Source organism: Rutilus rutilus (genome assembly GCF_951802725.1).
Source record: "Rutilus rutilus genome assembly, chromosome: 1".
NCBI classification, from domain to species: domain Eukaryota; kingdom Metazoa; phylum Chordata; class Actinopteri; order Cypriniformes; family Leuciscidae; genus Rutilus; species Rutilus rutilus.
The window spans coordinates 1036523-1063390 of record NC_140209.1 but is presented as its reverse complement, the minus strand read 5'-3'; the positions used below and the strand labels follow the sequence as shown (position 1 = coordinate 1063390).

Genomic DNA, 26868 nt, shown 5'->3' with positions numbered 1-26868 from the left:
TTTTTTTTTGCCCATATCGCCCACCCCTACTGGGAGGGTAATGCTTTGTAAAAGTTAAAAAAATGTTAACAAGATATCTCTTTAAAAAAATAAACGTATTTAAATCTTTTTAAAATTGACTTTTGCAAATAACCTGTGTTAAATTTATAGAAGTATTTGTTAATATTAATAGACCAGAGCTTAAAGTTTTATTTTTTAACTAACAACTAAAAAAAGATTTATAAATACTAACAAATATATTGCTCATTCATTGTTGGTTAATGTTAGTTAATACATTTATATGATAAACAAATTTTAAATGGGCTTTTTTTGTGAGAAGTTTTTATTTCTATGATTGGAAAGAATAATCCTGTCAGACGCAGCACTTCTTGTGTTCACGTTTAAACAATTTAGCCTGAATAATGTATTATTCAATGCATTACTTCCATATAATTATTTTATGTTGCTCAAGCAAGTGGTAAAATATTTAACCATGTACTTATATTAAAATCACATAGCCTACATTTTAAATTAAAACTTAAAATTTACAAAAACAGCAGACTCTCATGCCTTTTCTTTTGCATGTAAATTTTACAATAAATCTCGCATGTCACAAAGAACTTGTTTTTCCACCTCCACGAATGAGACGAGTGTCGTTCATTATGTCGCCTTGTTGAGGTAAATTGTAGTTTTCCTTGCTTTACCCCGCTCTTAAAGTGAAAAAAGTAGTATTTAATTAAATACATTTATGGTGAGATTACTACATTTTATTTAATTCACGAAAGAAAGCACAGACACAGCTTTTTCTAGTATTTTAGACATAGATGGAAGATTTGAAATGGGTCTGTAATTTGCTAATTCATTTAGATCCAATTGTGTTTTCTTGATGAGAGGCTTAATAACGGCCAGCTTGAACGATCTTGAACATGACCTAGACATAAAGACGAGTTAATAATATTGAGAAGAGGCTCTTCTGCTACAGGGAACAACTCTATCAGGGGTTTAGTGGGTGTTGGATCTAATAAACATGTTGTTGGTTCAGATGCAGAGATTAGTTAATTTAGTTCTTCCTGTCCTATAGTTTAAAGCACTGTAATTGTTCTTTAGGGCTAGTATTAACTATAGGGTTGTAACGGTATGAGATTTTCACGCTATGATAATCGTCTCAGAAAATATCACATTTTCGGTATTAAATGGTCAAACCATTAGTTTGTTTTTGTGTGTGTGTGTATATTTTTAATTTGTAAAGCATATTATATTTTGTTTTATTTCATTCATCAAAAACATCCAATCAATTAAATTTAATAATTGAATTACAGATTAGTTAAACTCATTAATAATTTATAAAAAAAATCCAGAAATTCTGGTTTGAATGTTTTCTGGCTTCTGTACTGATTTAATACAAATATACTATACAAAATGGTGGCAGTGAAATTAATTCATACTTTAAATAAAGTTTTAAAATGTAATCAACTGAAAATAACTTATCCTTTTATATTTTGGCAAAGTGCTGCACAACAGAGATTTACTCAAATTATGGGTTAAATTAATATATTTCTTAAACAATGTTTAAATAAATTGCAATACCCTACTATTATGATTATTATAATTATTTTACTGTCAAGTTAGAAAGCGGGTTTTTATTTTGATGGGTTGAAGTGAAGAGCTTTGAGTTTCAAGGTGTATTTGACAGTAGTTTTTCTCAAATAAAATTAACAAATTATAAATGATAACTGAGAAAAACTGGAAATCTTCCGGAAAACCTCCTATTTTTGAGTGGCTTTCGGATTTAGGGCCGGCGGCAGCCCTTAAAAACTCTCTCTGTCTGCACGGGAGGATTGATATTTATTCTGATAAATGGGGAACATTTTTGCACTTGGTAGTGGCATGTGGTGAGACAAAAATAAAATAATAGTCATGGTAAATATGATTTAGCATACAGTGGGAACTTATGGTGCTGGCAACACCCCTGTCCAACCTTTTCTTCTTCTTTGTTGTTTTGATTTTACTTCATATTATTTTATTTATTTATGTATTCACTTATTATTTATATTGTTATATTGTTACAATTTATTATTGATTAACTGTTTTGTTTTATGTACACGTTTTCGATTTAGTGGTTTGGTTATATGTCAAGTACATGATTGTTTAAATAATTTTTTGTTTTGTTTGAAAATAAGAAAATCAATCAAGTACAAATCATAAGAAAAACAAGTTAACATTGTGTTAGACCCAATATTTGGTGATGTCCAAGACTCAAGCCATTATTACTCAATGTTTATTGCATTATGATACTGTATGCTCAGCCATAAATTCAGCTTTTCTATAATGTTCAGGATTTTATACACATTTACAGGTTTTAGACATTGAGGTCTTAATATCTGTGGGGGTGCTGCTGCTGCTGTTCTTATTTGCTTTATATATCCAGATGTATTTCTAATATTCTGACCACCTCATGTATGTAAACAGGGCTGACATAAAAACTATGAAGTGCAACATCACATTATTTAACTACATTTAGACATTACATTTAGTCATTTAGCAGACGCTTTTATCCAAAGCGACTTACAAATTAGGACTAAATAAAGCGAGTCATCATGAAGAGGCAAAAACAACAACAACGCAAGAAGTGCTCAGAATACAAAGTTCAGGCATTAATCAGAGTAGCATAAGTCTGATTAGTGATGTTTCAAAGGAATTTTTTTTTTTTTTTTTTTTTTTTTTATGAGGTTAAGTGCTCACGGAAGAGATGGGTTTTCAGCTGTTTTTTGAATGTTGCCAGTGATTCTGCATTCCGGATGAGGCCGGGGAGAGCGTTCCACCAGCATGGAGCTGTGAATGAGAATGTTCTGGAAAGTGATTTTGTGGCTCTCTGTGATGGAACCACGAGACGTCGCTCGTTGATCGATCGTAGGCGTCTGGTAGGGATGTAGACTCGTAGGAGTGAGTGAAAATAGTAGGGAGCTGAGCCTGTGATAGATCTGTAAGCAAGCGTCAATGCCTTGAATTTGATGCGAGCAGCGAGAGGTAGCCAGTGCAGAGAGATGAACAGAGGAGTGACGTGGGCCCTCTTGGGCTCGTTGAAGACAAGACGAGCTGCAGCATTTTGGATCATCTGTAGAGGTTTTGTTGTACATGCTGGAAGTCCGGCCAAAAGAGCATTACAGTAGTCAAGCCTAGAAATGACCAGGGCCTGGACGAGAAGTTGTGTTGCATGCTCAGTTAGGAAAGGCCTGATCTTCCTGATGTTGTGCAGTGCAAACCTGCATGATCGAGCTGTCTTTGAAATGTGATCTGTGAAGGACAGCTGGTCATCAAGCGTTACTCCGAGATTTCTGACCGACCTTGATGGGGTGATTGATGATGACTCTAGCTGGATGGTGAAGTCGTGTTGTATAGACGGATTGGCAGGGAGGATGAGAAGCTCAGTCTTTGCCAGGTTGAGCTGCAGGTGATGTTCCTTCATCCATGTGGAGATGTCCGCCAGACAGCTTGAGACCCGTGCAGCTACTGTGGGATCATTTGGTTGAAACGAGAGGAAGAGCTGTGTGTCATCAGCATAGCAGTGGTAGGAGAAGCCGTGTGCCTGTATGATGTGTCCCAGTGATGTAGTGTAGATGGAGAAGAGGAGGGGACCAAGAACTGAACCCTGGGGAACCCCTGTGGTCAGTTGATGTGCTCTGGATACCTCACCTCTCCATGCGACCTTGAAGGACCTACCTGTGAGATAGGACTCAAACCAGTGGAGTGAAGTTTCTGTGATGCCCAGTGATGAGAGGCTGGACATAAGGATCTGATGATTCACAGTGTCGAAGGCAGCAGACAGATCCAGGAGAATGAGGACTGAGGACTTGGAAGCAGCTTTAGCGATCCGTAGGGCTTCTGTGACTGACAGTAATGCAGTTTCTGTTGAATGCCCTTTCTTGAAGCCAGATTGGTTGACATCCAGCTGGTTGTTTAGAGACAAAAAGGATGTTATTTGGTTGAAAACAGCTCTTTCAAGTGTCTTCGCAATGAATGGTAGGAGAGAGATAGGTCTGTAATTCTCTACAGATGATGTGTTTAGTGTTGGTTTTTTAAGCAGTGGAGTGACCCGAGCCTGCTTGAATGCTGTAGGGAAGGTGCCAGTATGGAGGGATGAGTTGATTATGTGTGTGAGTGATGGTAGAAGTGTCGGAGAGATGGCTTGTAGAAGGTGTGAGGGGATGGGGTCTAGAGGGCAGGTGGTAGGATGACTGGAGAGGAGAAGTGTAGATACTTCTTCCTCGGTTAGCGAGGAGAAGGAGAACAGTGGGATATTGGCTGTGGAAGCGGTCAGTCTGGGTTCCTGTGTGTGTGGAGCTGAAAACTGACTGCTGATAGATGTTGTTTTGTTGGTGAAGAAGTTTGCAAAATCGTCAGCAGTTAAGGAGGAGGCGGGTGGTGGTGGAGGTGGGCAGAGGAGAGAGTTGAATGTCTTGAAGAGTGAACGTGTGTTGGAGGAGCTGTTGATCTTGATGTGGAAGTATGAAGATTTTGCAGCATGAACATCCACAGAAAAGGAAGAGAGGAGAGATTGATACATACTCAGGTCAGATGCGTCTTTTGATTTGTGCCATTTCCTCTCCGCTGCCCTAAGTTCAGTCCGGTGTTCCCGAAGAACCTCAGATAACCAGGGGTTAGGGGGAGTAGCACGTGCTGGCCTGGAGGAGAGAGGGCAGATAATGTCTAGAGAAGAGGTTAGAGTGGAGCATAAGGTGTCCGTTGCTGTGTTCACATCCAGAGATGAGAATTGTGAGGGTGGGGGAAGAGAAGATGACACGGCAGAGGAAAGATGGGAGGGAGAAAGTGAGCGCAGGTTTCGCCTGAAAGTGACTGGTGGGGGTGTTGGTGGTGAAGGGGTAGAGAGATGTAGACTGAAAGTAATGAGGAAATGATCTGAAACATGGAGAGGTCTCACCAGGATGTTGTCTGTGATGCAATTGCGTGTGTAACTATGACCTCAGGGTTTAATTTACACATTTCTGACTGGTAGCGAACATTAGTGAAGTGTTGGTCACTAAGCTAGCTGCAGTTAACTATTCTCTTCCAATAAACACTAACTAAAGCTGGCTACATAAACACAACTACTGCCTAGATTCATGAGAGGACGGCTGAAGTGTTTAAAAGTGAAAAATACAGTAATTTCATCAACTTACCAGCACGCGTGCTTCGGAAACACTGGAAACAAATGGAGCTCAGTGTTGGACCTATCGGTGTTTGCTCCGCGACACGCGTCACTTCCGCATTCCAAAGTTCCCGCGGCGTTGGGTATATGACCGACCGACCAATGGTGGCGTGCGAGAAGGCGGGACCTAAAGCAACGCACAAACGCACACAATGAATGAACGGTGACTATATAAAGCAAAAGCTGAATCCCGGGCTTTTTGGGCGATCATTTTTTAAGGTCCAAAAAGAGGACATGTCCGGGAAAAGGGGACGTATGGTAGGGATGGGGAAATTAAGCCTTGTGAATCACTGAGGCTTTCCCCTGACTGTTCCGGGAAAGACTCAAAGCTTCGAGAGTGTGGAGAACAGCGCCACCTGGTGCTTATTTAAAATAAAGCAGCCAGAAGCCTGTGTTAGGGCAGATGAAGCAACCACAACACACTCTCAATGTTATGTGAACAAATAAAAGCCTTACACGTTTGTGTTTGATTTGTTCATTACATAAATTATTTTACCCATTAAAGTGTAACAGTAAAATATAAAATGAGCTTATATGATTCAATAAGATCTAACGTAGGCCTACTCACTCTCTCACTCTACACACACACACACACACACACACACACACACACACACACAGTGCGTGTTTGAGCTTTGTTTGTGCTGGTCTACAGCACTGTCCAACAGAAGACAAAGGTTTCCACCCCAGAAGTGTGAGGAGAAAAATGACTGTACATGTACATTGACTGAATATAAGACACATCAACGGTCAACAATTATAAAATTAATTAATTAATTAATTAATTAATTAATTAATTAATACATACATTTGTATTTTTTCTTCTTCTTTTTTAGAAATGCATACATATATTGGAAGCTATAAGCTCAAAATATTCCCAGATAGGGGAAGTCTTCCTTTTTTTTGGCTGTTGCCATTGCTCTAAATACAAACCCTTCACCAAACACTAACACCCTATCTGACACCCAAAGTGAAACGCGCACGTGATTGGACAGAAAGTGAGGCTTCACAGAGAGGAGAACTTCCACTCTCAGTAAACTTCCGGCTTCTGAACTGGCTGCAGTTCCACTCTGGCTCCACATGAGGGCGCTCACAGGACGAGTGCAGTTCCACTCTGGCTCCACATGAGGGAGCACACAGGACGAGTGCAGTTCCACTCTGGCTCCACATGAGGGCGCTCACAGGACGAGTGCAGTTCCACTCTGGCTCCACATGAGGGCACTCACAGGACGAGTGCAGAATGAATGGAGGTCTATGGCGCTATACCCCTCAAAATCCACTTTTCTCAGGATATAATTTTTTGTCTAGTAATTTGAATGTTGTATTCGAAAGGAGATGCAAAGAAATTACACATTGCGGGGTGTTAGATTTTTTAGAGTCACTTATTAGTTTAAAAAGACTTTTAAAGTGTCAATGACGTCACACACATCGTACGACCAGAGATACTTTTTACATTTACATTTACATTTATTCATTTAGCTGACGCTTTTATCCAAAGCGACTTACAATTGCTATATATGTCAGAGGTCGCACGCCTCTGGAGCAACTAGGGGTTAAGTGTCTTGCTCAGGGACACATTGGTGTCTCACAGTGGATTCGAACCCGGGTCTCTCACACCAAAGGCATGTGTCTTATCCATTGCGCCACACCACCCCGGTTACTGCTTTATGGCAATCCTTGAGTCACTTTCTTTTCTCTCGAGGCATCGACAACACAGCTGACACAGGCAAACACACAACACAGCTGACACAGGGAAACACACAACACAGCTGACACAGGGAAACACACAACCCAGCTGACACAGGCAAACACACGACACAGCTGACACAGGCAAACACACAACACAGCTGACACAGGCAAACACACAACACAGCTGACACAGGGAATCACACAACACAGCTGACACAGGGAAACACACAACCCAGCTGACACAGGCAAACACACAACACAGCTGACACAGGCAAACACACAACACAGCTGACACAGGGAAACACACAATAGAGCTGACACAGGGAAACACACGACACAGCTGACACAGGTAAACACACGACACAGCTGACACAGGCAAACACACAACACAGCTGACACAGGCAAACACACAACACAGCTGACACAGGGAAATACAAGACAGCTGACACAGGGAAACACACAACACAGCTGACACAGGCAAACACACGACACAGCTGACACAGGTAAACACAACACAGCTGACACAGGGAAACACACAACACAGCTGACACAGGTAAACACACGACACAGCTGACACAGGGAAACACACGACACAGCTGACACAGGCAAACACACAACACAGCTGACACAGGCAAACACACAACACAGGCAAACACACAACACAGCTGACACAGGCAAACACACGACACAGCTGACACAGGGAAACACACAACACAGCTGACACAGGCAAACACACGACAGCTGACACAGGCAAACACACGACACAGCTGACACAGGGAAACACACAACACAGCTGACACAGGCAAACACACGACACAGCTGACACAGGGAAACACACAACACAGCTGACACAGGCAAACACACGACACAGCTGACACAGGCAAACACACAACACAGCTGACACAGGCAAACACACGACACTGCTGACACAGGGAAACACACGACACAGCTGACACAGGCAAACACACAACACAGGCAAACACACAACACAGCTGACACAGGGAAACACAACACAGCTGACACAGGGAAACACAACAACACAGCTGACACAGGCAAACACACAACACAGCTGACACAGGCAAACACACAACACAGCTGACACAGGTAAACACACAACACAGCTGACACAGGGAAACACAACACAGCTGACACAGGGAAACACAACAACACAGCTGACACAGGGAAACACAACACAGCTGACACAGGGAAACACACAACACAGCTGACACAGGGAAACACAAGACAGCTGACACAGGCAAACACACAACACAGCTGACACAGGCAAACACACAACACAGCTGACACAGGTAAACACACAACACAGCTGACACAGGGAAACACAAGACAGCTGACACAGGGAAACACAAGACAGCTGACACAGGTAAACACACAACAGAGCTGACACAGGGAAACACAACACAGCTGACACAGGGAAACACAACAACACAGCTGACACAGGGAAACACAACACAGCTGACACAGGGAAACACACAACACAGGCAAACACACAACACAGCTGACACAGGCAAACACACAACACAGCTGACACAGGCAAACACACAACACAGCTGACACAGGCAAACACAACACAGCTGACACAGGGAAACACAAGACAGCTGACACAGGCAAACACACAACACAGCTGACACAGGGAAACACAAGACAGCTGACACAGATAAACACACGACACAGCTGACACAGGGAAACACACAACACAGCTGACACAGGCAAACACACGACACAGCTGACACAGGCAAACACACAACACAGCTGACACAGGCAAACACACGTCACAGCTGACACAGGGAAACACACAACACAGCTGACACAGGCAAACACACGACACAGCTGACAGGGAAACACACAACACAGCTGACACAGGCAAACACACAACACAGCTGACACAGGCAAACACACAACACAGCTGACACAGGCAAACACAACACAGCTGACACAGGGAAACACAAGACAGCTGACACAGGCAAACACACAACACAGCTGACACAGGGAAACACAAGACAGCTGACACAGATAAACACACGACACAGCTGACACAGGGAAACACACAACACAGCTGACACAGGCAAACACACGACACAGCTGACACAGGCAAACACACGACACAGCTGACACAGGCAAACACACGTCACAGCTGACACAGGGAAACACACAACACAGCTGACACAGGCAAACACACAACACAGCTGACACAGGCAAACACACAACACAGCTGACACAGGCAAACACAACACAGCTGACACAGGGAAACACAAGACAGCTGACACAGGCAAACACACAACACAGCTGACACAGGGAAACACAAGACAGCTGACACAGATAAACACACGACACAGCTGACACAGGGAAACACACAACACAGCTGACACAGGCAAACACACGACACAGCTGACACAGGCAAACACACGACACAGCTGACACAGGCAAACACACGTCACAGCTGACACAGGGAAACACACAACACAGCTGACACAGGCAAACACACGACACAGCTGACAGGGAAACACACAACACAGCTGACACAGGTAAACACACAACACAGCCGACACAGGGAAACACACAACACAGCTGACACAGGTAAATACACAACACAGCTGACACAGGGAAACACACAACACAGCTGACACAGGTAAATACACAACACAGCTGACACAGGGAAACACACGACACAGCTGACACAGGGAAACACACAGCTGACACAGGTACACACACAGCTGACACAGGTAAACACACAGCTGACACAGGGAAACACACAACACAGCTGACACAGGTAAATACACAACACAGCTGACACAGGCAAACACACGACACAGCTGACAAGTTCAGCGTGCTCAACTTCAAGAGTCTGACACTAGGTGAATTGGGAGCACAATGTGAGACACTTAGTAAAACTCTATCGACAAACAAAGATGCAGACATCAGTGGAAGGGAACTTGCTCTTGAGTTGACAAACTTCCCACAACTGCCGTCAAGCGAAATGACCCTGCATAGCCTCCTGTCATTTATTCACACTCAGCATTGACCTTACCTGTTACTGTAGTCAGTGCAGAAAGAAGCTCTTTATAGCTCAAACTAATCCACACACACGTGAGATCCACAATGGCCCAGGAGCGCTTATCAGGACTTGCTATTCTGAGTGTCAACCACCAAACATGCGAGACTGTGTCATATGATGAGGTGATTGACGACTTTGAAGTCACGCAAAGTAAAAATCTAAATCTGTAGCCTTATATTTTATTATAGAATTAATTAATTTTTTATTTGATTTAGTTTTTATGTACAATTTACTTATATTATATGTGTGTCATGTATATATGTTTACTTTCATTTTTCAAGCTCAAATTGCACTCGTTTGTTTAAATTCGTGTAAATATTTTTTCATTTGTACGTTGAATGTTACACTTAAATATTGACAATCTATAGCATAATTCTTTTTTATATATACATTACCTTTGTCATGGTTGGTAGATCCGCTGTCTCATTCTAGTCTGTGTGTTTACGTGTGTGTGTGTGTGTGTGTGTGTGTGTGTGTGTGTGTGTGAGTGTGTGGGTGTGTCTCAGTTCATTCATTGTTTCATGTGGGCGTTGTCACTGATCATCCTGATCAGCGGCAGCTGATTGTAATAATCACAGCCTATTTAATGCCCTGTCTTTCGTCTCATGTTTGTCAGATCGTTGTTTGATGAATCCCCGTCTGCATGCTTGCTCCTGTTTATTCCCTCGTGTTTTGACTGCACTGCACTGCACTGCACTGGATTGTTCACCTGCACTCTCACTACGGATCGGGTCCGTGTACTTTTTGGTCATTTCATTTCCTGTTTGGAATGGAATAACGAGAAATGAAAACCAGCTTGTTTATTCGTTTTTTAGTTTAGTTTAAAAAAACGAAAAATGAGATTTTGGCTCGATTTTTTAATTTTTCGTTTTTTAAACTAAACTAAAAAACGAATAAACGAGCTGGTTTTCATTTCTCGTTATTCCATTCCAAACAGGAAATGAAATGACCAAAAAGGACACGGACTGGATCGCCTGTCTCAGCCCCTGTGTCACGCTCTCCTGTTGCTGTGTTCCTGGCGATCGCATCAGGAAGAATACGTTGTCTGTCATTAACCTTGAGTATTTGTTACCCAATAAATATATTGTGCACTCGCACTTGTTTCCTATCAGTTTGTCGTTACAACCGGTCAAAAATTTTAGATCTTTAAGATTTTTAATGTTTTTAAAAGAAGTATCTTCTGCTCACCAAGGCTGCATTTATTTGATTAAAAATACAAACAAAAACAGTAATATTGTGAAATATTATTGCAATGTAAATCATCTGTTTTCTATGTGAATATACTGTAAAGTGTAATTTATTCCTGTGATCAAAGCTGAATTTTCAGCATCATTACTCCAGTCTTCAGTGTCACATGATCCTTCAGAAATCACTCTAATATGATGATTTGATGATCAAGAAACATTTATGATTATTATCAGTGTTGAAAACAGTTATTTACATTTTTATTTTATGATGATGAATAGAAAGTTCAAAAGAACAGCATTTATCTGAAATCTAAAGCTTTTGTAACATTAAACATTACCTTTCAAAAGTTTGTGGTCAGTAAGAATTTTATTTTTATTTTTGGGGGAAAGAAATAAAATAAATCAATTTTATTCATCAAGGATGAGTTAAACTGATCAAAAGTTACAGTAAAGACATTTATAATGTTAGAAAATATTCTATTTTAAATAAATGCTGTTCTTTTGAACTTTCTATTCAACAAAGAATTTTGAAAAAAAAAATGTACACAACTGTTTTCAACACTGATAATAATCATAAATGTTTCTTGAGCATCAAATCATCATATTAGAGTGATTTCTGAAGGATCATGTGACACTGAAGACTGGAGTAATGATGCTAAAAATACAGCTTTGATCACAGGAATACAATACATTTTAAAATATATTAACAATGATTGAATGAATGAACAAGGAATAAATAGGCTGAAACTAACAAGGTGATGAGATACAGGTGAATGAGATACAGGTGAATACAATCAGTAATGATGAGTCCGGGCAGTGAGTTATGGGAAATGTAATCTGAGAGTCAAGTCAAGTGAGAGTGAACAAGATAGTCTGGTGTGGAGTGCCCTCTGGTGGCTCTCATGGGCACTTCAGCTGGTGATCGTTACATAGCCCCCCCTCAAAGGAGTGGCTTCCAGATGCTAAAAAATAGTCCAGGGGGGGAGGTGGAGCGGAGGCGGACCCGGGGACGGGATGGAGGGCCAGGTCCGTGGAGCGGAAGGACTGGAGACTGCAGCAGGATGGAAGGCCAGGGTAGATCAGGCTGTGCAGGCGACCAGGGCGGAGCAGGCGACCAGGGAGAAGACGACCCTTCAGGCGGCCAGGGCGGAGACGACCCTTCAGAACAGACGCCGGCTCAGGGGACAGGAACAGGCTCAGGCTCAGGAACAGTTTCATGTAAATATTTATTCATAAGTATGTTGAATGCTACAATTAATACACATTTATAAACTTAAATATTGAAATTGTCATCTCATGTGCTTTCTCTTCCTTCATAACAGTGTAATGACAGTTTTTTACTCCGGTGGGGCCAATCTTCATGATCTTGCCTAGGTCCCCACAACCCCACGGGCCGGCACTGGCAGTACGAGCACTAAACCGAGGGTAACACGGTTTGACCCCATTGACTGGCGACTCCCTCACACGTCCTTGGTTAAAATCGCAATTTTCCAACGGTTTACAAATAGTTGGAAACATTTGGGATATTGTTAGTAATCAAATAAACAAAATATATAACAATGGCCTAATGGTTTTTGGATATTTTACTGCAAAATTCTTACATAGTGCACCTTTAATCTTGTGTTCTGTCTCAGTCACCAGCTGGTGTGCCCAGGTCAGCCACTAGAGGGCACTCCTCCTCTGACCTTTGCCACTCAGCCATGAACTTCAGTCCCCATAATCCTTTGCCCGGACTCATCATGAATTATTGCTTTCACCTGTTTGTCATTATTGTTTGTCTCAGCCTATTTATACCATGTTCTCTCTGTCATTTCTCAGCGAGGTTTAGTAGTTGTCACACTGCACATCTGAGTGCTCTCCCTTGTCTCTTGTGTTTTTATTGTGGATTGTTTGCAAGTGTTTTGACCCTTTGTCTGGCATATGACTACGATTCTGGATTTTCCAATGAAGCTGCGCTTGGATCTTACTAAAGTCTCAGAGCGATCCGTGACGCGATCCCCTCCCAGTCTAGGGGTCGGAGGAGAGGTAACAAAGGAAAAGAAAGTATGATAACGTAGAGATGTAAAAATATGTGCAAAACACACTTAAGTCTAAGAGTGGAAACATAACACAGATTTAAGGAAAAGTAAAAGTATTTATTTCCATCATATATCAAAAAGGCTTAACAAAAGATGGGGATAAATCTTCAGGAGAGAGTAAGGCCTAAAATAATAAACCGAAAAGAAGCAACAACAAACTTTACCTTGAGCTTCCTCTCTAACCAGAAACTGGAGAAAATATATATGTACAAAATAAAAATAAAAAACACACTCTCCCTACATTTCCCAGATAACCATAATCAAGTGAACAGAGCTAATAAGAAGTTATATGATACATTTTAATTACCAACAGAAAATGAAGTAAATGCCTGCTTTCACAATCTCTTTTAGTTATTCACAGTTAAGAAGTCAACACTAAAATTATCTAATATGTTCCAGGTCCCTCACAAGGATAAACTGGCAAGCCAACTAACCGTTGTTGGCACACGTCAAATGAGCGTAGGTCATCACACACACTCAACACACACTTTTTTTCCCCCAACATTTTGACAAAAAGAGAATTAAAGACAATTATGACAAAAATCAGTCAAGGCAAATCAAACACAGACACAATATAATTTTATCAGAGAAAATACAAATAGAGAATATCAGAATCCTTAGCAAACAGAATATTACTATGCACTGTAAGTCAATCAACCAAAGGCTAGATTTAAGGCTTTACGGCAACTAATTAGCAGGTAGGTCAGTAGAACAGTAATGTGAAGCAGTAGTAGTTATTAGGGACTCTGATCACAGGAGATTACAGCGATTTCTTCTCTAGTTCATCTTGAAGGAATTCACTCTGTTCTTGCAGTAACTCATATCCATCATGTTCTTCCTCCAGCTTATCCCTGAGAGCCCAAATCTGCTCCTTATACATTTCCTCTGCTTTATTTCTGGCATCATATTTCTCCCGAATCCTGTATAATTACATTTCATACCATGTTGTTTTCTCTCTTTGAAGATCTGCCATCATCTTCTTCATTTGTTCTCTCTCACTCTTTTGTTGCTGAACTGAGCAGCTCTTGGACTAAATATCTTCTTTATCAGATCTACTGTGTCCATCTCCTCTCCTGTATTTTTTCCCAAACTCAACACAATGATGAACACATGAGGTCCAGGTGACAACATGGAAATACATTTCAATATTTATTTTACTGCTTGATCATTTGTCAGTGTCATGTCAAATAGACCTGGAGTATCAACAACAGTTACTGGTCGACCATCAACTTCACCAACTCTCTTTTCACAAACTGTGGTGACTGAATCTAGTCTTAATTCACTGACAAACTCATCTCTTCCCAGAATACTGTTTCCTGTTGCACTCTTCCCATTTCTTGTCTTCCCGATCAGAGCAATCCTCAGACACTCCTGATCATCTTGTTCATCTTCAGCACCTGAAAATCACAGCGGTAGAAAGAAAACTTAGTGAAATGAAGCTCAAACTTTAATATTGTTATGTTGGATTGTAGAAGTTGCAGCTGAATGCTAATTGATTATGAACTGAAAAAAAAAACATCTTAAGTCACTTGCAATCATAATACTGGCTAAACCGACCGTCTGCTAGCTGTCTCGCGTCACCAAGGTCAGATAAATCCCATCACAAAATAGCCTCTTTCACCTAGCTATCATCATATAGAGACTGTGTCTGTTCCCAGAATTAGGAAATACAAAAAACTCCTAAACCCATCTAAGGGTTAAAATGTAATTGATGTCCAACATATAAAAGACAGATATAATACAAATGAGCAAATGATAAAGCTTGGGTTGCTGAATATTCGATCGCTTACTTCAAAAGCACTCGTTGTTAATGATAAGATTGCAGACTATAATCTAGATGTGCTGTGTTTGACAGAAACCTGGCTAAAACCAAACGATTACATTGCTTTAAATGAGTCCACCCCGCAAGATTACTGTTATAAACATGAGCCTCGTCTGAAACGCAAAGGGGGAGATGTTGCTGTAATTTACAGTAATAATATCAGAATTACTAAGAAGTCTAGTTTAAAATATAATTCTTTTGAAGTGTTGGTGCTTAATGTAACACTATCTAGTGTAAATGATAAATTACATTTGAGATTTGTGCTGGCTACTGTGTACAGGCCACCAGGGCACCATACAGACTTTATCAAAGAATTTGCAGACTTTCTATCAGAATTAATATTGACTGCAGATAAAGTACTAATTGATGGTGATTTTAATATACATGTAGATAACGAAAAAGATGCATTGGGATTGGTATTTAAAGACATTCTTAACTCTTTTGGAGTTAGACAACACGTGTCAGGACCTACTCATTGTCGTAATCATACTCTAGATCTAATATTATCCGTTGAATTATGCCGTTGAAATTCTGCAGCAGAGCGATGAGATCTCAGATCATTATCTAGTCTTGTGTAAACTTCATTTAGCCAAGGCTGAAAAGCCGACTCCGTGTTACAAATATGTTAGACCTATCACTTCTGCCACTAAAGATTGCTTTATTAATCTTCCTGATCAGTTTCATCATATCAGCATCCCAGATAGCTTAGACGAACTAGATATGGCAAAAGAAACTTTTAAAGGAGCTGTATGTAGTTTTCAGTGGCCTCTAGCGGTGATGTTTCAGATGGCAACCAATAAGTTTACAAGCGCGTGCTCTTAAGCGTGCTTGAATTTATGAGCGAGCACTGTGGGTACCGGCCAGACTGAGACGTGTCACGCAACACACGGGAGAAAGCATCCCACAACATGCATGCTGGAAACTCAGGTAAACTCCCACTGCAACGTTACAATAATAGGCTACTTTTATCAGCTTGACGTTGAACTAATGCTCCATGCTCGTACCTTGATAAGTATGGAACCCTATCAACGTGCCGAATTTTGCCACTGCAAGCACTACTTCACATTTTCTTCAGGAAATCTACATTCTAGGTTTGTAGATAAGGTTTCTCCATGATTCAAATGCCCTGCCGATGTTGAGCCGTGTTTTTTATCCGAAGTTCATCCGATTCACGTCTGGCCTTACGAGCTTCAGCAGAAAATACTTTTTTTTATCAATATGTGGAGTTTGTGTTAGAGTCTGTGTTTTGCTGGGCGCAGGTCGTTTCTTAGTGTTATCAGACATGTCATAAGTTGCAGTGTCGTCGCTGTTGAGTGCAAGTCAGTAAGCTAGACGAGGCGAGAGGCTCGGGAGCGCGCATGCAGGTGACGTCACTGGCGGTAAATCCGACCCGGGACCTTCATATAAAAATAAGAATACTTGCTTTCAGAGGTAATAGCAAAACCCGCAAAGTGGATAATTTTAATGTGGGATTACAACACCTTCACACACAGGCAATAAAAAAAGGATTCGTTTTGGTAGAAAAGCTACATACAGCACCTTCAACTCTCTCTTTTCCAGCACTTTAGACACAGTTGCTCTGTTGTGCTTAAAGAAGATCAAAGAAAAAACTAGTAAACGCTGTGGTACAACGAGCACACTCGGCCCTTAAGAGAGCAGCCAGAGCAATGGAATGCAACTGGAAGAAAACAAAACTAGAGGTATTTCGCATTTCATGGAAGGAGAGCTCGATTGCATACAGAGAAGCCTTAAAAGCTGCTAGATCTGCTTATTTTTCAACCTTATTAGAAGAAAATAAACAAAACCCTAGGTATTTTTTTGAAACAGTGGCTAAACTAATGAAAAAGAAAGCTTCAACCCCAGAAGTTTCCAAGCAACACAGCAGTAATGACTTTATAAACTTCTACACTTAATAAAAATAATATCATGGACAAAATTATAACTATGCAATCGTCTACTACAGTATCGCATCAACCAGTGCATTGTAGTCTCCCTGACGAAAAAATGTATTCATTCATTGCTAATTTACAATTATACATTTATAAATTACGTCTAATTACTATTTTAAATGAGCCAGCATCACGCCATTACACGTCAGAGCCCGCCAAGGGGACGCGGCCTTAGCCTATATTAGTCCCCGAAAAACACCATGATTTTAGCAGGTTTAATGACCGAAGCGACAACTTGCCAGGTTACTATAGTGCGTCTGGCTATGCAATACTCGTTCCCTACTCTCAGGGAACTGAGGTTACGATAGTAACCAAGTAGTTCCCTTTCGAATGGTCAGTTCGTATTGCGTAGCTTAACCCTCTGAGGTCGGCAAACGCGTGGGCGTGTTTTGCTGGATTTTCTTCACATTGTAGCACTATAAACTTAAATTACTCCGTCATTTATGGTCATACAGAAAAAAGAAATATAAAAAAAAGAATCTGTGATATTTCTACTTTTGTATGTGTCCACTTACAATCAAATCAAAACATTGTGCTTTTGTAAAATAAAGAAAATAAACAGGGTGTGCGTTCTGCCTCTCCGTCGCGGTGTACTTTTTTTTCTTGAGCACGTCTATAAACTGAAACAAAACTCAGCGAATACTTGTCACACATTTATGAGCCATATACCTTTATAAACATTTAAGTGTGTACTTTTAAATGATCGGATTCAAAACGAAAACAAATATTCTCTGTTTAAGTAATTTGTATAAAACCAACAAGATGTCCAGCTTCTCAAACGCTTGCTCATTAGATTTAATTTGGCCACGCCCACTCGCACCAAACAGCTTCATGTTTTTACTATTATCTCATTTCATATCATCATAACGAATGGAAACATTTGAAGTAACATGATAATCAATATATGTTTCTCTAGCTTAGTTGTTACTGAAATCTTTTGGAAGATTTATACTGCTATAGGTTATAGTTATTATTATTTTATGCAGCACTGCACATAGCTTATGCCTACAAGGCACAACAAACCTGGTGTTCATTATATTATATATTGTTGGAAACATTTGTGTGTGTGTGTGTGTGTGTATTCTGTGAATTTTAAAAAGCAATTTTAACCAGAAAAATCTAATATTTATTTCCAAAATCGTGCAGGCCTTTCTCTTGATATCAGTATGTTCACTTTTTTTTTCAGGGCCCAGATGCCACTAAAGGACTTCATTCACATGAGTCTCTGTACATGAACATGGTAAAGTGAAAATCAAACACCTTGGAAATTAAAGGTATGTACAATGTTTTTAGGAATGGCACAAAGGTCTCTGTCTTTGGATCATTGTTTTCAATAAGTGCTTTTTTGGCATTTGTTGTGTATCTTTGGATTATGTTGTGTTGTAAATAAATCCAAACAATTTAAAAGCCATTCTTTTTTAAATCTCCTCATTTACAGTATTGTGCAAGGTTGCTCAGAATGACAGGGCCTGATAGCTCCTAATAGGGCCGTTAGGGGAGGGTCTTTGTCTTTCTCAGGTGTGAAAAGCTTACATATTAATGACCTCCACATAAAGCTTTTTCACACAAAACACGTCAGTATATTAAATCAGTATATTGTCTTATCTGAATGAGCAGTCAGGGTGATTTTCACATAGTTTTAGAGCAAATATTCTAGGCTACGTTATACAATTTTCAAAAGTCTTGTGAAGAAATAATCAGTATGGGTTTCATGGCCTTATTTCAGTGAGAATTTTTTTTTAGTATTTTCACAAACCACGCATAAATGTCATTATCTCAAAACTACAAACTTTTACACACATGCTGCTGATATATTATTGTAGCAGAGTTTGTGCTGAATACAGTGTAATTAGACTTTAGCCATGAAAATGTTCAGCTCAGACCTCAGAGGGTTAACGCAGTTAAAAGAATGAATTAAAAAAGAATGTCCAGAAAGCTGCAACTTAATTCTATGTATTCTATATATAACCATTTAAGAAATGTGTAAATGTATCTAATTTTCCGATCTCATGATTTTCCTTTTATGTGGTTGTCTTTTGTATTCTTGTAAACTCTATTGGGTTCATATTTCAGACTTTGGATAATATGGTTAACCAAATCAAATGTGTGGCATTTTTGGTATCTATAAACTCCAATCTTCATCCCCGTTTTGTTAATTTACATTACATTCTGCTAACTTTGTGACGCATTAGTATTATAAGCATCTTAAAGATTATTGTGTTAAACATCCAATCAAATTGCATGTTCAAAGGGACAATGGGTCGGAAAAATTTCCCTCCAAAGGGAAATCTTCTCATTGGCTCACACAGCTCCAGAGGTTGTGCCATCTTCACGCTTTAAAGTCACTGATCAGCTCTTAGCTCTCGCTTAGTCCCTTTCTGAAATGCTGACGTGAAGATGATGCTGAACTAGAAGCCTCTAAGGACCCACCAAGCTTGTGCCAGGCTGCGGCCTTGTCTTTCCATTCACCAAAGATACTCTGGAAACCACTGGTTCTCTCTCATCAAGACCACATCAGCAAAGATCAACTGGAGCCTCGACAAATTGCATCAGGACAGTTTAATTCAAATGGGCGAGACATGCAAGTATCAAACTTAGTCTCATTATTTGATACATTAAAGGGTTAGTTCACCCAAAAATTAAAATTCTGTCAGTAATTACTCACCCTCATGTTGTTCCAACCGCGTAAGACCTTCGTTCATCTTCGGAACACAAATTAAGATATTTTTGATGAAATCTGAGCCATGTCTCACTCCTCCATAGGCTTCTATGTGACCGAAACTTGCTGGCCCAGAAAAGTTATTAAAGAGATCGTTAATATAGTCCAAGTGACTCCAGTGGCTCAATCTTAAGTTTATAAAGCGACGAGAATACTTTTTGTGCGCAAAAACAAACAAAAATAACGACTTTATTCCACTATTCATTTCCTTCTCTCTGGACCTCTAGTTGGTTCGCGTAGTGTTTTTGCGCAGCGCGTCTGTGTTACACGTCACCACGTAGGCTCACTATTGGCCGACGCCGGTCATGTGTGTGTTACGTGATGACGTGCAACACAGACGCGCAGCGCAAAAACACTACAAGGCCCAGAGAGAAGGAAATGAAAAGTGGAATAAAGTCGTTATTTTTGTTTGTATTTGCGCACAAAAAGTATTCTCGTCGCTTGATATACTTAAGATTGAGCCACTGGAGTCACTTGGACTATATTATCGATCTCTTTAATAACTTTTCTGGGCCAGCAAGTTTCGGTCACATAGAAGCCTATGGAGGAGTGAGACATGGCTCAGATTTCATCAAAAATATCTTAATTTGTGTTCCGAAGATGAACGAAGGTCTTACGCGGTTGGAACAACATGAGGGTGAGTAATTACTGACAGAACTTTCATTTTTGGGTGAACTAACCCTTTAAGTATCCTTACCCCTTTAAAGAAGTGCATGTTAGAACTAGGCTGTTGATCTGATGAATTTTAAACAATGCTATAACTTCTTGCTTTCCTGTGTTCTGCTTCAGCTCTCTTTCCCTTGGTAAACTGTGTGCATGTATGTGTGTGTATGTTAGAGTAGTTTAAGTGTTTAGACTAGTTAATAAAATCTTGTTCATGTCACACGTAAAGTTGTCCATGTCTCAAGCTCATAACTTGGGTCACTAATCATTTAGATTTTTGCTACTGCTACTGCTCTACTGCTACTGCCCCGGAAATGTAAATTTCTTAGAGTTAATAAACAATTAATCCTGATTGTTCATGGGACAAACAGGCTAAAACAGGCAAAAGAGCACCGTCCTTCGGATGAGACGTAAAACCGAGGTCCTGACTCTCTGTGGTCATTAAAAATCCCAGGATGTCCATCGAAAAAGAGTAGGGGTGTAACCCCGGCATCCTGGCCAAATCTGCCCCTTGGCCTCTGTCCATCATGGCCTCCTAATCATCCTCATACACTGATTGGCTTCATCACTGTCTCCTCTCCACCAGTAAGCTGGTGTGTGGTGGGCGTTCTGGCGCAATATGGCTGCCGTCGCATCATCCAAGTGGATGCTGCACATTGTAGTGGAGTCCCAAAATAGATAAATAGCCCTGGATAAGATGCAGTAGGCATTTTTGAGGAAAAGTACTTCAAGTGTTGTTTCTATATGATTTTTAGGTGCTGAATCCATTTCTGCCGTATAACAAGTTGTAAACATCACTGTTTTGGCATAAACAATAAAAACAAAATGGCTGCCAAAAAAAAAACCTTTTAATGCATTTATTGCAGTTTAAACATTAAACATTATAACTAAACTATGCATTCTCAGAATATTTAAACATGTAAACAATGAAAAAACAACATTAACATGAAAGGGACAGTTTTTAATGGCTGCTGGAATTATGCCAAGTTACCAAGGTACACTGGGAAGCATATATCAGTGGAAATATGCAATTATGCCCAGCCCGAAGGGGGGAACTTGGAATACACATGACCCCAGGGGGCTGCATATTGAGAATCACTGGGGTGTCCAGCCGCAGGTGGAATATTTCAAACCCAGGGGTGGCAAGGTGGCTTGCCGAGGGAAAGACACATGCTCAGAGAGGCTTACAGTGGACTACATACGTGGGGGTCGCCCAGAGGCCGTGTTAGGTGTCGCCCAGCCTGCAGCTCTGCAGATGTCTGTTAGCGAGGCGCCATGCGCTAGAGCCCAAGAGGATGCCACACTCCGGGTGGAGTGGGCCGTCACACCAAGGGGGCATGGTCGACCTTGCTGCTGGTAAGCCAAAGCAATGGCGTCCACTATCCAGTGAGACAACCTTTGCTTGGAGAGAGCCTTTCCCTTCAGCTTCCCACCATGACAGACAAAGAGCTGGTCTGAAGTCCTGAAACACTGCGTTCTGTCTACGTAAGCATGGAGGGTGCGTACTGGACAGAGCAGTGCCAAGGCTGGGTCTGCCTCCTCCGAGGGCAGCGCCTGCAGGTTCACCACCTGGTCTCAAAAGGGTGTGGTGGGAACCTTGGGCACATATCCAGGCCGGGGTCTCAGGATCACTTAAGAGTTAGCCGGTCCAAATTCCAGGCACGCTTCGTCAACCGAAAATGCCTGCAGGTCCCCTACCCTCTTGATGGAGGCCAATGCAACCAGGAGCACTGTCTTCATTGACAGGAACTTAAGCTCCACTGATTGCAGAGGCTCAAATGGAGCACTCTGCAGAGCAGTTAAAACCACTGAGAGGTCCCAAGAGGGAACGAGAGGAGGGCGAGGAGGATTCAGTCTCCTCCCTCCTCTCAGGAAACTGATGATCAGGTCGTGCTTTCCAATGGACTTACCATCAACTGCACCATGATGTGTGGCAATGGCGGCACCATACACTTTCAGGGTGGAGGGAGACAGCCTTCGCTCCAACCCTTCTTGCAGGAAGGAAAGCACGACACTGATCGGGCCTTTCGTGGGTTCTTGAAGTTTAGAAGAACACCAGTTGACGAAGAGATTCCACTTCAACGCATAGGCATGTCTCGTGGACGATGCTCTACGGAAGTGATGGTAGCCACCACCGCTGGTGGTAGGGTACTCAAACCTGCCTCGTCCCGTCCAGGAACCACACATGGAGATTTCAAAGATCGGGACGAGGGTGCCATAGGGTGCCAGGGAGGTGCTGTCGCGAGGAGTACTAGTTCTTGGAACCAGGTGCGGTTGTGCCAATACAGGGCAACCAAAATTACCTGCTCCTCGTCCTCCCTGATCTTGCGCAAAGTCTGCGCAAGAAGGCTCACTGGGGGAAACGCATACTTGCAGAGGCCCCGCGGCCAGCTGTGCGCCAGTGCATCCGTGCCGAGCGTGCCCTCGGTCAGAGAATAAAACAGGTCGCAGTGGGACGAGTCGTGGGAGGCAAACAGATGTACCTGTGCATCCCCGAACTGATCCCAAATCAGCTGAACCGACTGGGGATGGAGTCTCCATTCTCCAGCGAGAGGCCGAAACCGAGACAGATCGGCTGCACGGTTCAGGTCTCCCGGGATATAAATGGCTCGAAGCGACCTCAGATGCTTCTGACTCCATATGAGGAGGTGGCGGGCGAGTTGCGACATACGACGGGAGCGTAGACCACCTTGTCGGTTGATGTACGCTACTGTGGCGGTATTGTCTGATCGGACTAATACGTGCTGACCCCTGAGCAACGCACAGAAGCGGTGCAGGGCGAGACGTACAGCCTGCAACTCGAGGCAATTGACATGCCAAAGGCGCTGGGGTCTTGTCCAGGAGCCCGCGGCAGCATGTCCATTGCACATGGCGCCCCAGCCCATTGTGGAGGCATCTGTTGATATAACAACATGCCAGGAAACTCGTTCTATGGGCACTCCAGCCCATAGAAAACTGAGGTTCGTCCACGGGGTGAAGGTCTGACGGCAGGTCGAAGTCACTGGGACTCGGAGCGTGCTGTGTTGCCATGCCCACCTCGGGACTTGATCGCGAAGCAGTCTCATATGAAGCAAACCGAGCGACGTTACTGCGGCTGCGATATGCCCCAGGAGCCTCTGAAACAGTTTCAGTGGAACCGCACTCTCGCCCTCGAACTGACGAAGGCAAGTTAGCTGCGCGCACGTGGCGACCGAGTCAATTTCCATACCGAGAAAAGAGATCCTCTGCACGGAGCAGAGTTTGCTCTTCTCCCAGTTGACCCGAAGGCCCAGACAAGCTAGGTGCCGGAGCACTAGGTCCCTGTGTTCGCAAACCTTGTCTCGAGAGTGAGCTAGGATCAGCCAGTCGTCGAGAGGAACAAGGGCTGCCTCAACAACCTTCGTGAAGACGCGAGGAGACAGGGCTAGCCCGAAAGGGAGAACCGCGTACTGGTATGCCTGCCCCTCGAATTATATATGTATATATATACTGGTATGCCTCATTTGCATATGTAAACATGACATTTCAGAAAACTTGTAATACAAAAAATGTCTGTCTCTATGTAAGTGAAAAACTGGAAAGGTTTTATGGTGATATCTATAACTTAAATTTTTTACCCTATCCACCTGTAGTGTTTCGGCTGTGAATAATGCACCTATTGTTTCAAGAACAATTACAAGAAAATGGGACCCTTATTTCAATGTTTTACGGTGGATCCTTATTCAGGAGACATTGAACTTTCTAAAAATGTGGTATAACAACTTTTCCTCAAATGCCTACAGGGTTACACAATCTTGAAGATTCGGACCTGACTATGGTGGTGGTTGAGGAGATTCCCCCCTTCCATATGTAAAGCGCTTTGAGGTCACAGAAAAAGCGCTATATAAATGTAACGAATTATTATTAATTAATTGATTGTAATATTAACTTACGACAGTAAGTTAATTATATTAACTGATCCAAATGTTCATAATCAATTATAACCAGTTATTATTGATTAGGCCTATTCATATTTCATATTCATATATTATTGATTAGGCCTATTCATATTTATATTGGTCCAAGATGGCGGCGCGAGTACATCGCGAGGCTCGAGGTCTCTCCAGATTCTGTAATTTAGCAGTATTTTTCTTGCTCATTTCGGGTCTGTTCGTCCAGAACAGTTGTGCCTTAACATCGTACACCCAAGGTGAGCTTTTGGATATTGGTTTGCGAATTTCCGACAGTTTTATGGACAACCTTCGACTCCTTCCTGAGATCGCCAGATCACCCGAGGCTATGCACTCTGCCCGGCCGGGCGGAAGTGCTCGCAGGCGCCGGCGAGATCGTAAACAAAGGCGGGGGAAGCGCGGAGGACTAAGAGCTAAGCTAAAGCTAACACCACACCGGCTCTCTTTACCCAGCATTTTCCTTGCCAATGTACGGTCGCTGTTGAACAAAATGGAGGAGATTCGACTCAACATCACATACAGCAAGAGACTTTTGAACTGTAATGTTCTAATTTTCACGGAAACATGGTTAAACAGCGGAATACCGGACAACGCTATTGAGCTAGCGGGACGCCATACATTCCGGGCGGATAGAACATTAGATGGCTCCGGTAAGACCAGAGGTGGTGGATTGTGCATTTACATTAACAAAGCTTGGTGCACAAACTCTGCTATTGTTGGGAGACATTGTTCAGCTAACCTTGAGTTTCTCATGGTTAAATGTAGACCGTTTTATCTACCGCGGGAGTTCACTTCCACTATTATAACTGCAGCCTATATTCCCCCGGATGCTGATGCCAAGTTTGCTATGAAAGAACTTCACGCAGCCATCAGTAAACAACAGACCGTTCACCCGGAAGCTGCGTTTATTGTTGCGGGTGATTTTAATCATTCAAACTTAAAGTCAGTGCTACCGAAATTTCACCAGCATGTTTCCTGTCACACCAGAGGAAACAAAACCTTAGACCATGTTTACACAAACATGGCTGAAGCTTACGTCGCGACACCCCTCCCCCACTTGGGACAGTCAGATCACCTTTCTTTGTTCCTCACCCCCAAATATGCACCTCTGATCAATCGCGTGAAGCCATCAATGAAGACCATCAAGGTGTGGCCTGCGGGGGCAGATTTCTCACTCCAGGAAAGGTTTCTACACACAGACTGGAGTATGTTTGCTTCTCAAGCCACCAGTGGCTCTCACACGGACATTGACTGCTACACCTCCTCTGTACTGGATTATATTAATACCACCATTGACAGTGTTACAACCCAGAAGCAGATCACCACATACCCAAATCAGAAGCCATGGATGAACAGGGAAGTGCGACTCCTATTGACACGCAATACTGCCTTCAGATCAGGAGATGCACAAGCCTATAGTACATCCAGAGCAAATCTGAAAAGGGGCATCAAAGAGGCCAAGCACTGCTACAAGCTTAAGATAGAGGGACACTTTTCCAACGCTGACCCTCGGCGCATGTGGCAGGGCATTCAGGCCATCAGTGACTACAAACCCTCTCACTCCACCCCCGCAGCCACTGATGTCAACTTCCTGAACGAGCTAAATGACTTTTATGCTCGCTTTGAAAGAGACAACAGAGAAACTGCCACCAAGCTCAAATCCTCAGCTGACCACCCACCGATCACACTCTCCTCCACAGATGTCTGCAATGCACTGAGCAGGATCAGCGCGCACAAGGCTGCTGGACCAGACAACATCCCTGGACGCATACTCAGGGCATGTGCGGAGCAGCTCGCTGGGGTTTTTACAGACATTTTCAACCTGTCTCTTGCCCAAGCAGCTGTACCAACATGCTTTAAATGCACTTCCATTGTGCCAGTGCCAAAACACTCCAGCCCGAAGTGCCTTAATGACTACCGCCCTGTAGCACTCACACCCATCGTAATGAAGTGCTTTGAGCGGCTGGTCCTGGCACACCTAAAAGACTCTCTACCATCCACATTGGACTCACACCAGTTTGCCTACCGTAGCAATAGGAGCACAGAGGATGCAGTCTCCATGGCACTGCACTCTGTGCTCACACATCTGGACAATAAGAACACTTATGCACGCATGCTGTTTGTTGACTTCAGCTCAGCATTCAACACTGTCATCCCAACTAAGTTAATAGCCAAACTTGGAGACCTGGGCTTCAACACCTCCATGTGCAACTGGATTTTGGACTTCTTGACCAACAGACCCCAGAATGTTCGATCAGGCTCCAACTGCTCCACATCCATCACACTCAACACTGGTGTACCACAGGGCTGTGTGCTAAGCCCGTTCCTCTACTCCCTCTTCACCTCCGACTGCAAGCCTGTGTACGGATCTAATTCCATCGTCAAGTTTGCGGACGACACTACGGTGATTGGTCTCATCAGCAACAACGATGAGACTGCCTATAGGGAGGAGATCAAGCACCTGGCCACATGGTGCACCGAAAATAACCAGCTCCTCAACACCACCAAAACGAAGGAGCTCATCGTGGACTTCAGGAAAGTGTCAAGAGGCACACACGACACCATCCACATCAA

At 42.4% G+C, this 26868-nt stretch overlaps 2 protein-coding genes across 2 annotated transcripts in view; one reads left to right on the top strand and one right to left on the bottom strand.

The window, feature by feature from the left end:
* The window catches only part of LOC311301520 (uncharacterized protein), a 402121-nt gene that overhangs the window by 134412 nt on the left and 240841 nt on the right, over positions 1–26868 (top strand). The window lies entirely within an intron of this gene.
* Positions 13713–26868, bottom strand: part of LOC311301462 (uncharacterized protein) — a 64937-nt gene continuing 51781 nt past the window's right edge. The window contains exon 3 of the mRNA XM_084426596.1: positions 13713–14609. The gene's annotated coding sequence lies outside the window, so the exon portion shown is untranslated. The remainder of the gene's footprint in view (positions 14610–26868) is intronic.